This window comes from Lolium perenne, chromosome 2, assembly GCF_019359855.2.
Source record: "Lolium perenne isolate Kyuss_39 chromosome 2, Kyuss_2.0, whole genome shotgun sequence".
NCBI lineage: Eukaryota > Viridiplantae > Streptophyta > Magnoliopsida > Poales > Poaceae > Lolium > Lolium perenne.
Genome location: NC_067245.2, coordinates 10,031,298 through 10,047,476, shown reverse-complemented (window position 1 = coordinate 10,047,476; position 16,179 = coordinate 10,031,298).

The window sequence follows — 16,179 nt, the reverse complement described above, 5'->3', positions numbered from 1 at the left end:
TTTTGTGCTAGACCTTTTATTTTGAAAACATAGAAGCAATTTTGTCAACGGTAGTAATAAATCATAGAAGTTGCAAGCCTCATGCATAGAATACTAATAGTGCCCGCACCTTGTCCTAATTAGCTTGGATTAACACAGATTATCATTGCATAACATATGTTTCAACCAAGTGTTCACAAAGGGGTACCTCTATGCCGCCTGTACAAAGGTCTAAGGAGAAAGTTCGCATTGGATTTCTCGCTTTTGATTATTCTCAACTTAGACATCCATACCGGGACAACATAGACAACAGATAATGGACTCCTATTTTAATGCTTAAGCATTCAACAATAGTTAATATTCTCATAAGAGATTGAGGATTTGTGTCCAAACTGAAACTTCCACCATGATTCATGGCTTTAGTTAGCGGCCCAATGTTCTTCTCTAACAATATGCATACTCAAACCATTTGATCATGAAAATCGCCCTTACTTCAGACAAGACGAACATGCATAGCAACTCACATGATATTCAACAAAGGTAAAAGTTGATGGCATCCCCAGAAACATGGTTACCGCTCAACAAGCAACTTATTAAGAAATAAGATACATAAGTACATATTCTTCACCACAATAGTTTTTAAGGCTATTTTCCCACGAGCTATGTATTGTAAAGGCAAAGAATAGAATTTTAAAGGTAGCACTCAAGTAATGTACTTTGGAATGGCAGAGAAATACCATGTGGTAGGTAGGTATGGCGGACACAAATGGCATAGTTTTTGGCTCAAGGATTTGGATGCACGAGAAGAATTCCTCTCAATACAAGGCTAGGCTAGCAAGGTTGTTTGAAGCAAACTAAAGTATAAACCAGTGCAGCAAGACTCACATATGAATATATTGTAAGCATTATAAGACTTTACATCGTCTTCCTTGTTGTTCAAACACCTTAACCAGAAAATATCTAGACTCTAGAGAACAATCATGCAAACCAAATTTTAACAAGCTCTATGTAGTTCTTCATTAATGGGTACAAAGTACATGATGCAAGAGCTTAAACATGATCTATATGAGCACAACAATTGCCAAGTATCAAATTATTCAACACATTATACCAATTACCACATGAAGCATTTTCTGTTTCCAACCAAATAGCAATTAACGAAACAATTTCAACCTTCGCCATGAACATTAAAAGCTAAGAACACATGTGTTCATATGAACCAGCGGAGCGTGTCTCTCTCCCACACAAGCATTTATTCAGAGAATGAAAATAACAAAACGAAAATAAAAGCACACAGACGCTCCAAGTAAAGTACATAAGATGTGACCGAATAAAAATATAGTTTCAAGAGAAGAAACCTGATAAATTGTCGATGAAGAAGGGGATGTCTTGGGCATCCCCAAACTTAGATGCTTGAGTCTTCTTGAAATATGCAGGGATGAACCACCGGGGCATCCCCAAGCTTAGACTCTTCACTCTTCTTGATCATAGTATATCATTCTCCTCTCTTGACCCTTGAAAACTTCCTCCACACCAAACTTAAAACAAACTCATTAGAGGGTTAGTGCATAATGAAAAATTCACATGTTCAGAGGTGACACAATCATTCTTAACACTTCTGGACATTGCCCAAAGCTACTGGAAGTCAATGGAACAAAGAAATCCATCCAACACAGCAAAAGAGGCAATGCGAAATAAAAGGCAGAATCTGTCAAAACAGAACAGTCCGTAAAGACGAATTTTTTAGAGGCACTTAACTTGCTCAGATGAAAATGCTCAAATTGAATGAAAGTTGCGTACATATCTGAGGATCACACACGTAAATTGGCAGATTTTTCTGAGTTACCTACATAGAACCCTGCCCAAATTCGTGACAGACAGAAATCTATTTCTGCGCAATAATCCAAATCTAGTATGAACCTTGCTATCAAAGACTTTACTTGGCACAACAATGCAATAAAATAAGATAAGGAGAGGTTGCTACAGTAGTAACAACTTCCAAGACACAACAAAACAATATCAAAATAAACACATGGGTTATCTCCCAAGAAGTTCTTTCTTTATAACCATTAAGATGGGCTCAGCAATTTTAATGGTGCTCGCGCAAGAAATAAGAGTTGAAGCAAAAGTGAGCATCAAGAAGCAAATTCAAAACACATTTAAGCCTAACCCACTTCCTATGCATAGGAATCTTGTAAATAAACAAGTTCATGAAGAGCAAAGTAACAAGCATAGGAAGGCAATACAAGCGCAACTTCAAAATTCTCAACATAAAGAGGGGAAACTTAATATTATTAAGATGCATATAACCATGTTTCCCTCTCTCATAATAACTTTCAGTAGCATCATTGATGAAATCCACAATATATCCATCACTTAAAACATTCTTATCATGGTTCATGTGTATAAAAGTATCATTATTTTTGGCATAAGAAAAACTCTTCTCATTAATAGTAATTGGAGCAGGATCATTATCAAGAATTTGAACATGGTAAACAAGTTGCATACTAAGGGAATTGTTTTTGGCCGGCAATCCAATCATAACTATGACAAGTTTCATAAGGATAGTTATAACCTATATCATAGCATTCTTTATAATAATCATCAAAGATTGGAGGCACAGTGTCATCATAAGAAATAGAATAGTTATCTTTCACAGTATGTTCATCTGTGACCATACCATCATTGTTACTAGAAGGAGATGTATCAAACATATAATGATCAGTAGCAAAAGGATTTTCAAACACCTCATCCCCAAGCTTAGAGCTTTCTATATCATTATGGGAGGAAGCATGGATAGTACTGATACTATGGCAATTATCAACATTATCATTTTCAGAATTAGTTTCCCAGAGATTTGCAATATCAAAAGTAGTGTGCTCTTTCAAATCATGATCACTAATGTAGGTAAAGGGCATAGGAAGATCATTGTATTCAGATTCATTATCATAATAATCATCAGGAGCAACATACTTACGGTTACCTATCGTTATCTCATACACGCGGGGATATGATGTTACCTCTTTCTTTTTATTCCCCTTCTTCTTCTTCTTCTTCTTCGTTCCCTTCTTCTTCTTCTCATTCTCCTCGTTCCTTTCTTTAGGGGGGAGAGGCTTGATGAGAGGCTTCTCTTCATAACCTGTTTTATTTCCAGAAACAATAGAAGAAACTTGGGAGGATTCCTCCTTTTCATTAATAAGTTCAAAGCACACAGCGGTCCTATCATATTTTGGCAAAGTGTCATCTTCTAAAATATTTTGTATGTAAGTATTTGTATGGCAATTATTAATGCAATAAGAAAGACACCCATGCAGGACATCATCAATATCTAGATCGTTAATATTTAACAAAGAGATTTTTCTTGATAACTCTTCACACCACAAAAATAAAGTAAGTTCATCATGCTGATTAGGAGTAATTTCATCATCACAATACAAATTTGCAGCACTCATGGGGTTTGAATTATTACTGGAGGAGCATTGAAAATTAAAATGACCCGCTCTATGGCAAAGTTCACAAATAAAAGGATAGCTGGTACAAACCTTTTTACCAAGATCATCTAGAGCTCTAGACCACTTTCTAGTTTTTTCATTCCCATGATGGATACAATATTCATCTTCGATTTGATTAATCCCACAAGGTCTATGCATTCCACAAAAATTAACATGCTTATAAGAAATAGTATTTTCAGAAGTTTGGGCATGCTTATTGCAATCATTAATAACAATTTTATCCTTCATGCAAGCGTCTTTAAAAGGTTCATGATACTTATCAAAATTCTTCCTAGGCAATTCAAAATGAGAGGCAAAAGCTTTATAAAGATTTGCAACAACTTGAGAGTCAAGACCATAAGTAGCACTCATATTTCGAATTTTATCAGTATCCATAAAAGTTTCAATGCATTCATAATCATAATTTATACCTGACTCTTTACCTTTGTTGTTCTCCCAATCTTCAGCGTTCTCCTGAATCCGATTAAGAAGGTCCCATTTAAACTCTTCTTTATTGCGCGTGAATGATCCAGAACAAGCAGTATCCAGCAAGGTTTTATCTTGAAAAGAAAGTCTTGCATAGAAATTATCAATGATGATATTACCAGGAAGCTCATGATTGGGGCATTTGAGCATTAAAGACTTCAATCTCTCCCATGCTTGGGCAATACTCTCTCCATCATGAGGCCAGAAATTATATATGCGGTTTTGGTCTTTGTGAATTTCACTTGGAGGATAGAATTTAGAGTAAAATAGAGGCACAATATCCTTCCAATCAAGAGAATGCCCATCATTCAGTAGTTTATACCAATGCGCCGGTTTACCAGACAACGACATAGAGAATAATTTCTTCTTCACTTCATCCATAGAGATACCTGCACACTTGAATAACCCGCATAATTCATGCAAAAACAGTAAATGATCTCCAGGATGGACAGTTCCATCCCCTTCATAGCTGTTATCCCTAACACGTTCAATAATTTTCATAGGTATTTTATATGGAGTACTTTCAGTAGGTGGATTTAAAATATCACAAGCATCATTAGAGTTATCGCATATGGGAGATAAAGTATTATCAGAGCAAATTTTCTCCCCTAAAGATGGGAAGCTAAAAATATCACAAAAACTAGCTTCCCCAAGCTTAGACTTCTCCATAGCATTAGCAGTAATTGCATTCATACTAATAACATCGCTACTAGCATGCAAATAAGGTTCCATAGGTTTTTTAATTTTCGCATCAAACAATTCTAATTTAGGAAAAAGATTAAAAAGCTCACAGTTGTTTTCCATTATGCCTTACTAGTGTAAAACAAGAAACAAAAAGATGCAATTGCAGGATCTAAAGGAAATAGCTTCAAGCACACACACAACGGCAACAGAAAGTACTTAGTTACCTGGGACCGGAGTATGAGTGCCTTTTACCTTTCCTCCCCGGCAACGGCGCTAGAAAAGTGCTTGATGTCTACGGGTGCTTCTATTCTTGTAGACAGTGTTGGGCCTCCAAGAGCAGAGGTTTGTAGAACAGCAGCAAGTTTCCCTTAAGTGGATCACCCAAGGTTTATCGAACTCAGGGAGGAAGAGGTCAAAGATATCCCTCTCAAGCAACCCCGCAATCACGATACAAGAAGTCTCTTGTGTCCCCAACACACCTAATACACTTGTCAGATGTATAGGTGCACTAGTTCGGCGAAGAGATAGTGAAATACAAGTAATATGGATGAATATGAGTGGTAATAGCAATCTGAATAAAATATGGCAGCGAGTAAACATGCAACAGAACAGTAAATAAACGGAGATTCGATGTTTGGAAACAAGGCCTAGGGATCATACTTTCACTAGTGGACACTCTCAACATTGATCACATAATAAATAAGTTCTCTTCCTTTGTGCTACATATACTCTTGTTGGATGATGAACACCATTCGTTGTGTAGGGCTACAAGAGCACCTCAATGCCGGAGTTAACAAGCTCCACAACATTCGGCATTCATATTTAAATAACCTTAGAGTGCACGATAGACCAACGCAATTATACCAAGTACTAACATAGCATGCACACTGTCACCATCACACTATGAAAGGAGAATAAATCACATCAATACTATCATAGTAATAATTAACTCCATAACCTACAAGAGATTATGATCATAACCTACGCCAAGAACTTCACGATGCACACACTGTCACCATTACACCGTGAAGGAGGAATAGAGTACTTTAATAACATCACCAGAGTAACACAACTAGATCACAAAGAGAGAGATGAACCACATAGCTACAGTAGAGCCCTCAGCCTCGGGGGAGAATTACTCCCTCCTCATCATGGAGACAGCGATGGCGGTGAAGATGGCGGTGGAGATGCGTTCCGGGGGCACTTCCCCGTCCCGGCGGCGTGCCGGAATAGAGACTTCTGTCCCCCGAATTGGAGTTTCGCGATGGTGGCGGCGTCCCTGGAGTCTTTCTGGAGTTTCGTCAATCGGTATCGAAGATTTAGGTCACCAGGGCTTAAATAGGCGAAGAGTCGAAGTCGGAGGGGCCACGGGGCCTCCTCACACTAGGGTGGCGCGCCCCCCTCCTGGGCCACGCCGCCACCACGTGTGGGGCCCCCAGGGCACCCCTCTGGTCCCCCTCTGACTTTCTGGAAGGTTCCGGGAAAAATAAGGTTCTGGGCGTTGATTTCGTCGAATTCCGAGAATATTGCCCGAACAGCCTTTCTGGAACCAAAAACAACAGAAAACAGCAACTGGCCCTTCGGCATCTCGTCAATAGGTTAGTTCCGGAAAACACATCAAAACGATATAAAGTGTGAACAAAACATGTAGGTATTGTCATAAAACTAGCATGGAACATAAGAAATTATAGATACGTTTGAGACGTATCAGTCCCCCGACTCTGCCCCTTCGCCTATATATTCTCTCCGTCGCGAAAACCCTATCACCGAGAGCCACGATACGAGAAAAGTTACTGAGACGCCGCCGCCACCAATCCCATCTCGGGGGATTCAGGAGATCGCCTCCGGCACCCTGCCGGAGAGGGGAATCATCACCGGAGGACTCTACATCATCATGCCCGCCTCCGGATTGATGCGTGAGTAGTTCATCCTTGGACTATGGGTCCATAGCAGTAGCTAGATGGTTGTCTTCTCCTCTTGTGCTATCATGTTTAGATCTTGTGAGCTGCCTATCATTATCAACATCGTCTATTTGTAATGCTACATGTTGTGTTTGTTGGGATCCGATGAATATGGAATACTATGTCAAGTTGATTATTGATCTATCATATATGTGTTGTTTATGTTCTTGCATGCTCTCCGTTGCTAGTAGAGGCTCTGGCCAAGTTGATACTTGTGACTCCAAGAGGGAGTATTTATGCTCGATAGTGGGTTCATGCCTCCATTGAATCTGGGACAGTGACAGAAAGTTCTAAGGTTATGGATGTGCTGTTGCCACTAGGGATAAAACATCGATGCTTTGTCTAAGGATATTTGTGTTGATTACATTACGCACAGTACTTAATGCAATTGTCTATTGTTTGCAACTTAATACTGGAAGGGGTGCGGATGCTAACCCGAAGGTGGACTTTTTAGGCATAGATGCATGTTGGATAGCGTTCTATGTTCTTTGTCGTAATGCCCTAAGTAAATCTCATAGTAGTCATCATGATATGTATGTGCATTGTTATGCCCTCTCAATTTGTCAATTGCCCAACTATAATTTGTTCACCCAACGTGCTATTTATCTTATTGGAGAGACACCACTAGTGAACTGTGGACCCCGGTCCATTCTTTTACATCTGAAATACAATCTACTGCAATCTCTGTTCTCTGTTGTTCTTCGCAAACAAACATCATTCTCCACACCATACGTTTAATCCTTTGTTTACAGCAAGCCGGTGAGATTGACAACCTCACTGTTAAGTTGGGGCAAAGTATTGTGATTGTGTTGTGCAGGTTCCACGTCGGCGCCGGAATCCCTGGTGTTGCGCCGCACTACACTCCTCCACCAACAACCTTCACGTGGCATTCATCTCCTGCTGGTTCGATAACCTTGGTTTCTTTCTGAGGGAAAACTTACTACTGTGCGCATCACACCTTCCTCTTAGGGTTCCCAATGGACGTGTGCATCACGCGCCATCGCTCCTCCACATACTATTCCCGCAGCGCATAGGCGAAGCCCTGCCGGAGTTCTCCACCACCACCGCCACCACGCCGTCGTGCTGCCGGGATTCTGAGGAGGATCTACTACTTCCGCTGCCTGCTGGAACGGGGAGGAGGACGTCGTCTTCATCAACACCGTACGTGTGACCGAGTACGGAGGTGCTGCCCGATTGTGGCAACATCAACATCTTCTACGCGCTTTTGAAAGGGGCAAGTGATCATCTTCTGCAACAACGAGATCTAATCTCATAGGCTTTGGAAATCTTCAAGGGTTAGTCTCGTGATCCCCTCGTTGCTACCGTCTTCTAGATTGGATCTTGGCTTGTGTTTCGTTCTTGCGGTAGGAATTTTTTGTTTTCTATGCTACGAATCCAATCAGTGGTATCAGAGCCAGGTCTATGCATAGATTGGTTGCACGAGTAGAACACAATTGTTTTGTGGGCGTTGATGCTTTGTTGTCTTTAGTTCGTGTACTTTGCATCTTGCGGCATGGTGGGATGAAGCGGCTCGGGCTAACTTTACATGACCGCGTTCATGAGATTTGCTCCACGCTCGACATGCAACTTGTATTGCATAAGTGGCTTTGCGGGTGTCTGTCTCTCCCACCATAGTGAAGATTCAATTTACTCTTTCTATTGACAACACTAGTATCACCGTTGTGGTTCATGTTCGTAGGTAGATCGGATCTTACTCGAAAACCCTAAACCACGTAAAATATGCAAACCATATTAGAGGCGTCTAACTTGTTTTTGCAGGGTTTGGTGATGTGATATGGCCATGATGTGATGATGAATTTGTATGAGATGATCATTCACTACTAGGGAAAAGCTTATAGGTGGAGGCAAAACGTGCCGGCGCACCACCTAGGACGTGCGCCGGTGCAAAGTGTTGCCGGCGCACCAGGAAGTCGCCGCGCCGGCGATGCAGGCATACTGCCAGCGCACCTGCGGAGAAGACGAGCCGGGGAAAATTCCTGGCATGGGCTCGGCCGATTCGGGCCAGGCCCAGGAAACGCTGCCGGCGCACCAGCCCAGGAGCGCGCCGGCGGTAATTTGCTGTTGCCGGCGCGCTACTGGGCTGGTGCACCGGCAGTGTTTCCTGGGCCTGGCCCGGAGCAACTATAGCCGGATGGGGTATATGTTGTCGGCGCACCATGGTCCAGGTGCGCCGGCAATAACCTGGGAGTTATTTCAGCCACCAACCAGCACACTCACTCACACACTCACTACACTCCACTTCTCCACACAACCCGAGCCTTCTCCCAACCCAGCTTATTTTTGCCTATTCCTATCCCCAATTTAGCTAATTTGACCAAACAAAATCATATTTTTTGAGCAAATCTTCCCTTCCTACATGCACCTCCCACATCCCCCTATGTAGATCTAGATCTACTATCCCGCGTTGACCGCTCAATCTAGATCTAGATCTAGAAAGTCGGCTTCCATACGCCATTGTCGCGGCGCGTCGTCTCGATATCGTCGACAATTATATCAAACAAATAGGTGATTAATGAACAAATTGAGGAATGAAGTCGATGTATGTTGGCCATTTGAAGCAAAGCTCTCGTGTGTGGCATATATATATATATATATATATGTTGTGTTTGTGCTTGTGCTTGTGTGTGTTGGCGTTGAAAATGAGTTGCCAACGTTGCACCGAAATGTTGATTCTTTAAGTTTCCGTTTCGGCACATTTCTGGCGCTCCTATGTCCTACCGTGTAGGAAGGTCATGCCGAAATTTTCCGTGAAAACTACCGACGGATGCATGGTTGTAATCAATTATGTAATCTTACCATGCAGGCGATAATGGTTATCGAGATGAGTGAAAGCATCGTGATGAGATATCTGAAACACGCGATCATCGACATGTATGAAAATAACCGCACGGAGGTATTGTGTCCGTGCCGGAGATGCAAACGAGGGAAATGGTTTGACCTGTATTCAGGCAAATTGCAGGGGCACCTGCTCACTAATGGTTTCATGCATGGACACACTCAATGGATGAGTGATGATGGCGCGGAGGTCAATGGGGCGACGGCGGCAGGTGGTAATAATGGCCGGCAAGAAGGAGGGCATCATGATATTGATGACGATGAAGAGTTTGTCGCACAGGACGATAACCTTGACGACGACAATAACCTTGATGACGACAATAACCTTGACAACGACGAAGAGGTGCTGCTAGCTTCAGTCGTGCGGGACCCTCATCTTCAAGATCTGCTTCTCGAAAAGACGAAAGGCGCCAAGCGGAAATCAAAGCTTGAGCAACTCGAGATAGACTTGAATATTCCGTTGTACGACTCAGGTCGCGGGTTGGGGGAGTCTCGCTTGAGAGTAGCTCTCGATGTGCTGCAGATGAAGGCGAAACACGGATGGACGGACACAAGCGTCGACGACATCCTGGAATACGTGAAAGATCTCCTTCCTGCCGGGAACACGTGTCCTGGTAGTCTAGCCGAGGCCAAGAGAATCACGTGCACTCTCGACTTACCCCACGAAAAGTATCACGCCTGCATCAACGACTGTATCATGTATCGCAAGGAGCACATGGACAAGACCAAATGTCCTGTGTGTGAAGCTGAATGGTACAAGAAATGGAAGAAGAAAGCTCCTCGGAAAGTTGTGTGGTACTTCGCCCTCGCCCCCCGGCTTCAACGGTTCTACGCGGACCGCAAGGAAGCAAAGCTCATGCGCTGGCACGCAGAAAGAAATGAGGCAGTGTTGAATGATAAAGAGCGGATTGAGCACCCAGTGCTGACGCACCCTTCGGATGCAAGCCAGTGGAAAGCATTAGACAATGAATTCGGAAGTTTTGGGGCAGATCCCAGAAACATCAGGTTGGGTGCGAGCACGGACGGATTCAATCCGGTCATAAACCTCAGCAGCACACATAGCACATGGCCCGTGTTTGTATGGATCTACAACCTCCCGCCCTGGCTGTGCATGAAGAGGAAGTACATACAGATGAGTATGCTAATTCAAGGGCCGACACAGCCAGGAAACGATATCAACATGTATCTCGAACTATTAAAGGAGGAGCTTGAAACGTTGTGGGCGGAGGAAGGGGTAGATACATGGGACGCCGTCGCGGAAGAATATTTCCCTTTGAGAGCCGCGTTGATCACGACGGTGCAGGACTACCTCGGATACGGTTACATTTCGTGCCAGGTGTGCCATGGACACAAGGCATGTGTCAGGTGCATGGAAGAGACGATGTTTTTGCAGCTTGGTAAGGATCCCGGCTCTTCGAAAACAGTTTACATGGGGCATCGAAGGTGGCTACAGAAAACTGACCCGTGGAGAAAGCGTGGAGATCTGTTCGATGGTACAAATGAACCCCGAGGACCTCCACGTAAGAAGAGCGGCGAAGAGATCGATACATTACTGAAAGGTTGGAAGGAGTGCCCTGCGCCGGGAAAGATTTGTCAAAAGCCTGGAGAGAAGAAGAAGAAGAAGAAAAAGGAAACGACGCCGCTCATTGGTGTATGGAAAAGGAGGTCCGTGTTTTGGGACTTGCCGTACTGGAAAATTCTCGATACACCTCACTGCCTTGATGTCATGCATATTACAAAGAATGTGTGCGAGAGCTTGCTTGGCACTCTTCTCAACATGCCGGACCGGACCAAAGATGGGCCGAAAGCAAGACACTACCTGAAAGTTTTGGGCATCAGGGAAGAGCTTCAGATCCCGGCGGCCCAAGAGGGACATTCGGAGGAGGAGGCGGACGGCGGTCAGAAGCGCAAAAGGATTAAGCAGCCAGACTATTACTGTCCCCCCTCCTGCTTCACTTTTAGTCCGGCCGAGGTCGATCAATTTTTCAATTGCCTTCTAGGAGTCAGAGTGCCCTTCGGTTACTCCGGGCTAATAAGCAGATACATGGACCCCAAGAAACGAAACTTCAGCGGCATGAAGTCTCATGACTGTCACGTGATGATGACGCAGATTCTTCCGGTTGCAATCCGAGGTATAATGGATGACCATGTCCGTGCAACGCTGACTGGGCTCTGTAACTTCTTCGACGTCATAACTCGGAAGTCGATAAGCGTGAAGAAACTCGCAAGGCTCCAGGAAGAGATCGTGGTGATCCTATGTGAGCTTGAGATGTACTTCCCGCCTGCATTCTTTGACGTGATGGTCCATTGATGACCCACAAGTATAGGGGGTGTATCGTAGTATTTTCGATAAGTAAGAATGTCGATCCCAACGAGGAGCAGAAGGTGTTGACAAGCAGTTTTGATGAAGGATTCACTGTAAATGCTCACAGACAAGTATTCAGGGGGTTTTGATGTAACAGGTGAATAAAGTATGAGTAAGTAAAGTGCGAGAGTAACAATTGCAGCGAGTGGCCCAATCCTTTTTAGCACAAAGGACAAGCCGGGTTGTTTACTTATAATGACCAAACATTCTCGAGGACACACGGGATTTTAGTCTAGTGCTTTCGCTACATACGGCTAAATAATCTTCATTGTCATGATAAGTGTTGTGTGGGTGAACCTATGCTAATGTACCACCCTTCCTAGGACTAATACATACTTGTGATTATACCCCTTGCAAGCATCCGCAACTACAAGAAAGTAATTAAGATAAATCTAACCACAGCCTTAAACTCTGAGATCCTGCTATCCCTCCTGCATCGATATACCAACGGGGGTTTAGGTTTCTGTCACTCCGGCAACCCCGCAATTGGCAAACGAGTACAAGATGCATTCCCCTAGGCCCATAAAGGTGAAGTGTCATGTAGTCGACGTTCACATGACACCACTAGAAGAATAACACCACAACTTAAATATCATACCATTGAATATTACTCAACCATAGTTCACTACTAACAGTTAGACTTCACCCATGTCCTCAAGAACTAAACGAACTACTCACGAGACATCATATGGAACATGATCAGAGATGATATGATGATGAATAACAATCTGAACATAAACCTTGGTTCAATGGTTTCACTCAATAGCATCAACAACAAGTAGAAATCGATACCGGGAGAGTTTCCCCTATCAAACAATCAAGATCAAACCCAAATTGCAACGGCGGTGACGATGTCCAGCGGTGGAGACGGCGGTGATGATGGTGGAGATGATGATGATGGTGATGGAGATGATGTCCAGCTCGATGACGGTGACGATGGCGTCGATTTCCCCCTCCCGGAGGGAATTTCCCCGGCGGATCTCAGCCCGCCGGAGAGCTCTTTTCTCTCTGGTCTTCTCCGCCCCGCAGAGGCGGCTGTAACTCTTCGTGAGGTACCCTCTGTGGCATAGGTCTTCGGGACGAAGGATTTCGCGAAGAAAAGGAGGCGAAAGGGGCTGTGGGGCCCCCTCACCACCAGGTGGCGCGGCCAGGCCATGGGCCGCGCCGCCCTATGGTCTGGGCCCACCTTGGGTCCAGCTGGCTCCCCCTTCTGGCTTCCTTCGTCATCTGGAAAAATAGGATTTTTGGTATAATTTCCTTCCACAGTTGATCTTCCGAAATATTGCGTTCTGACGGTGCTTTTTCCAGCAGAATCCTGGCTCCGGTGCTTGATCCTCCAATAATGATGAAACATGCAAAATAGATGAAATAACATAAGTATTGTGTCCAAATATGAAATATATCAATGAATAACAGCAAATTATGATATAAAATAGTGATGCAAATTGGACGTATCAACTCCCCCCAAGCTTAGACTTCGCTTGTCCCCAAGCGAAACTGAACTCAGTAAACAGGACCACATGTTTATGGAGTGAAGAGTCGATAAATAAAATACGGACAAGAAGCATCATATTCATTCACACAAGACATTCTAGTAAACAACTTCCTCATATAATCTCAACTTGAAACAAGTATAAAGTAATCACAAATAAAGGTGCATAAGAAATCATTAGTTGGTGATGGCAAACTTCGTTCTTGGTCAGAGAACAATTAACAGGTTATATTTATCTATTGAGCAGCGCTCTCATGTTAAAGTTTATATGGCACAACTTGCATACTCAATTATAATAGTCTCCTTATAATCATTGATAACTTGCAAAGCTATATTCATTCAGATAAAACTTGTACTAAACAAGGAAGAATAAAGGACATGATGAAGCAGATCACAATATAATGGTTTGATCACAACTACTCAAATGCTTGCTTGAGATGGAGGAAAATAGGTTTACTGACTCAACATAAAGTAAAAGACAGGCCCTTCGCAGAGGGAAGCAGGGATTAAATCATGTGCTAGAGCTTTTTTAGTTTTGAAATCATATAAAGAGAATAAAAGTAAAGTTTTGAGAGGTGTTTGTTGTTGTCAACGAATGGTAGCGGGTACTCTAACCCCCTTGCCAGACAAACCTTCAAAGAGCGGCTCCCATATTATTTTCATTTTATGTGGCACTCCTTCCAACCTTTCTTTCACAAACCATGGCTAACCGAATCCTCGGGTGCCTGCCAACAATCTCATACCATGAAGGAGTGCCTTTTTATTTTAGTTTTATTATGATGATGACACTCCCCCCAACCTTTGCTTACACAAGCCATGGCTAACCGAATCCTTCGGGTGCCATCCATCAATCACATACCATGGAGGAGTGTCTTATTAGGTTAATTAGTTTGGGACTGGGAATCCCATTGCCAGCTCTTTTTGCAAAATTATTGGATAAGCGGATGAAGCCACTAGTCCATTGGTGAAAGTTGCCCAACAAGATTGAAAGATAAAACACCACATACTTCCTCATGAGCTATAAAACATTGACACAAATAAGAGATACTAAGTTTTGAATTGTTTAAAGGTAGCACATGAATTATTTACTTGGAATGGCAGAAAATACCATGTAGTAGGTATGTATGGTGGACACAAATGACATAGGTTTGGGCTAAGGTTTGGACGCACGAGAAGTATTCTCTCTCAGTACAAGTCTTTGGCTAGCAAGGCTAATTAGCAAGCATAAGAGTTGAAGGAAACAAACAAATATACATGTGATAGAAACAATCATGCATCTTTCTTGTAAGCACAAACAATTTTAACTTCAGAATAATAAGCTATGAGCTAACAAGAAAGAAAGACAATGAAATAACTACATGTATTTCTCTTTTCTACTTAAACCTCAAAGTGTTGTTGCTATTGACCAATGCTAAGTTTGCCAAAACCAAATAGATTTATTCAATGCTCCCAAAGTGATACCAATACTAACAACAAAGTAAATCATATAATAGAGATTGCAAACTAAAATAAGATGTGCAATATGTAAATGATAAGACTTCTCATTAATATTCCATAACGATAACTCACACCAAGGGATACATAGATAACCAACTAAAGGAGAGATACTTCCAAACTACAACCCATCTTATATGATAACTTCCCTACTCATGATATGACACTACTTGACAGTAAAAAGTAAAAGATAGTGATGATGTGATACCGCGGCACTCCCCCAAGCTTGGAACAAACCAAGGGGATGCCAATACCGATGATGAATTACTCCTGCGGTGATGGTGGTGATGAACTCCTCCCGCGCTTCTTACAGATCTCCTTCAGCTTCAGTTTCTCAGCTTGGCAATTCTGCACTAAGACTCGAAGAGATTCATTGTTATCTGAAGTTGGCGATGATGACCTTGTGATGTGAATCGAGTGGTATTCCAGCATTCTACGGAGACGGCAATTCTCCTCCTGGAGTATCTCCACTTCTCTTCTGAGAGCCCGATATTGATCACAAAACTCATCGGTAGTCCGTAGAGCTTCTTCCAACACAGGGAAGGAGTCGAGGCTAAGAGCGGGTGGTAAGGGTCCCTGCAAGTTATGAGAGAAAGAACGTCGAGTGTCAATAGATCCCACCAAGATTTGCTTACTCCCAACGGCTTGCTGCTCTTGTTTTGGCGACACCCTTCTCACTTCCTCCTCCGAAAGCCCCTTGCCCTTGTTGTTGGAGGCCATAGTGCTTCTAAACTGAAAATAGATCCTGGCAGAAACAGCTCGAAACAAAACTCGTCGAGAAAGCGATATACGGACCTCCAGGGGTCCGGGGGATTATATAGCAAAAAATTTCACGACAAAAGGAAAGTACCAGATCGAACTAGAGTCGGAAAGGGGCGACGAGGCGGCCAGACCATAGGTCGGCGCGGGCCCAGGTCAGGCCGCGCCGGCCTATGGTGGCACGCCCTCGTGCGTCTTTTCCACTCCGTTTCGATCTCGTAATTTTTCATATTTTCCAAAAACAGCAAAAATATTGTTCGGAAAGTAAATTGCGAACTTTTCATTACCAGTACTGTTATCTATTCAAAGTCGAGTTCTGGCGGACTGTCAATTTGTCCTTTGATGAAAGCCTCCGGTGTCTCCACTCGAATAATATCAACATCAACATTATAAGAATCACCTGAGATATAATGCTTGAGTCTTTGTCCATTCACCACTTGCGTGGCATTGCCTTGGAGAGAGCTAATTTTAATTGCTCCTGAACGATACACCTCCTCAACAACATACGGTCCTTCCCATTTCGAGAGTAATTTCCCTGCAAAGAATCTGAGACGAGACCGATACAATAGGACTTTATCCCCAATATTAAATTCTCTTTTGATAATCCTTCTA